At 36.5% G+C, this 2,802-nt stretch overlaps 1 protein-coding gene across 1 annotated transcript in view; it reads left to right on the top strand.

Annotated features, from left to right (window-relative positions):
- Positions 1–2,802, top strand: part of LOC116704240 (chondroitin sulfate proteoglycan 4) — a 31,256-nt gene that overhangs the window by 392 nt on the left and 28,062 nt on the right. The window lies entirely within an intron of this gene.

Genomic DNA, 2,802 nt, shown 5'->3' with positions numbered 1-2,802 from the left:
AAAAAAGAAAAAAAAAAAAAGAACTATATATAGTTTTCCCCAATCTGTCCATTTCACACACTGTTCTTAACTTTTTCTCATACATCTTTGCTTATCCTGCGCTAAACCATACAGCCTGAATTTCTTATTGTCATGCAGTCTTATTGTAGGCATAGTTGTTTATCTAGGTCATTGTTTCTTTTACATTTATTGTTCATGTCCTTTTAATGTGTTTATGTATGCACTATTTACCAAGGCAAATTCTAAGTGTTACTTGGCAACACATTCTTTTCTGATTCTGATTTAATCCATCAACACAGGAGATACTGTAATGGTATTATTGTAGATGAATAACTTCAAATGTGTCTATGACAGCTGGTAGCTTAATGTTTAATCCAGTCTGACCGTATGTCTGTGATATATGGCAATGATGCCGCTGGTATTAAAAGGATGATATGGAAGCCCGAGTGCACTTGTATAGGTACCTGATCTGATGGCACACTGCTCACTAAATGCCCTCATAGACAGTTCAAAGTGTGGTTTATAATAAATCTGTGTCATCACTATCAAGTTGTCTCTTGCTCATTATCCCATGGCACATTGTAAAATCAGTATTAATTTGTTTTCTACACACAGACCTGTAAGTGGACATTGTCTCACTAAATCAAACCTAAATAACTGCCACTAATATATGAACATTTCCTAACACAAGTTGCTGCATATGCAGGAGTAGCATTTCATGGTCATCGGCATTGCCTCAGACGATCGTACATGTCTCCCCACGCCTGCTCATGACAGTGCATTACAGACCTGCATTCACATTCAAGGAAGATTACTAATAATCCAATGTTCACTGGTATCATAGAGGCAGATTAGAGAGAGACAGACAGGTATACTAACTAATAAGCCTAATGCAGAGTGGCATGCTGGGCCAGCCTGCTGACTGAGAACTTCTTAGTCTTACAACACATACTGTAATAATAGTCTTCTTATTAAAATCATTTTTAGCAGGCAGTGCGTTGCAAAGGGATTAAAAGGCAAGTGAATACTAAGCCATATTTATGCCAAATTATACATACATATACATATATATATGAAGAATAAAATATAAAAAAAACATTTGGAACATAGAAGACCCGAGGTAAAATATAATTATTTAATATTTTATTTCTATTTGTTTTTAAAAGCAAATTTATACAAAAAGGAGTCTGTTTTTCATTGGATGTTAACATAAAATGAGACTTTAGTCTAAAAGTTTACCCCAAATTGTTTTCCCTTAAGTCAGTCACAAGAACTGTCTTTTGATGGCTTTAATGACCTGCCAAAAAAACAACAATATGAAAAGAATGAACAATATGTCAAATGCGAACAGGTTATAATTTCCCTACAGGGAAAAGTCTAGCCTGTGTTGCTGCTAGACGTTTTCTGTGTGATGTGGTGAATTGGTGATTGGCTGTCATGTAAATACAATGTAGAATTGTTGAGCTGTACACCTTGTGTATTATTATTAATTTTTTTTTTTACAGTCTATGGCTGTAAACAGCAGCTTTTGTGAGTAATTCATCCATAAATAAATTTCTATCTTGTGTTTAGTCTCACTGCCACTACACACCGCTGTAATGTTTGAAGAGCTTTGGGGAGTTTTTAAGAGTGTCAGCCATTCCCAGCCAGACACACTAACACACACACATTCTCACACACTCTGTCTGTGTCTCTCTCTCTCCCTCTCTCTCTGTTGACCCCTACTCTGTGTTTCTTTTTCCACATGACAGTCATGTTAACAGAGTGCTCCTGTACAGCTGCTTTGTAGGTCAAATCGATTAAAATCAAGACTGTTTTACCGTTTTTTTCATTCACAGATGTGAGTGGTTGGTACACTGGCCACACTACTGATAACAAGTACAGTGCAATTACATATAAAGATAATTCAAAACACCTAGAATAAAAAGTGTTGATCAGTTGAACCTAATTTGTACATGTCTTTAGATAAAATCCTGCCATTGCGTGACTCTAGGCCTGACAATGAACAGAATAAATTGACCACTCTTAGATAGTTTGCCATATAAATTTATATAGACAGTCATGGTTCCCATATAATGTATGCTAATGATTATGGAGACCCCTTATTTTTGCCTCTAGCACCACTATGAGGTTGACATTTGTGTTTGTTTATATTTTTTGTTATGTTTATGCAGATATGTTTTACTTAGGGTAAGGTTGATTATAATAACTTCGATGATCCCTTAGTTAGAGCTGGGCAATATATATTAAAATTATATCGATATCGTGATATGAGTCTACATATCGTCTTAGATTGTATTTTGGATATTGTAATATAAAATATTGGCTTTTCCTGGTTTTAAAGGTTGCATTACAGTAAAGTTATGTCATTTTCTGAACTTACCAGATTGTTGTAACTGTTTTATTATTTGCCTTTACCCCCTTAGTCATTATATCCACATTACTGATGATTATATAGCAAAAATTTCATTGTGTAAATATTTTGTGAAAGCAACATCGTTGCGGTATCGATATCGAGGTATTTGGTCAAAAATATTGTGATGTATGATTTTCTCCATATGACCCAGCCCTACCCTTAGCATTTCATCTAGTGTCATAACCAGGTCAAAATACTTTTGGTCCACCCATCCATCTTTGTCCACTTATCCGGTGTCGGGTCGTGGGGGGAGCAGTCCCAGCAGGGGACCCCAAACTTCCCTTTCCCGAGCCACATAAACCAGCTCCGACTGGCCGTTCCCAGGCCAGATTGGAGATATAATCTCTCCATCTAGTCCTGGGTCTTCCCCGAGGCCTCCTCCCAGC

This window comes from Etheostoma spectabile, chromosome 16, assembly GCF_008692095.1.
Source record: "Etheostoma spectabile isolate EspeVRDwgs_2016 chromosome 16, UIUC_Espe_1.0, whole genome shotgun sequence".
Classification (NCBI taxonomy): Eukaryota; Metazoa; Chordata; class Actinopteri; order Perciformes; family Percidae; genus Etheostoma; species Etheostoma spectabile.
Note: the sequence above shows the minus strand (reverse complement) of the source record. Positions and strands in the feature narration are given on the sequence as shown.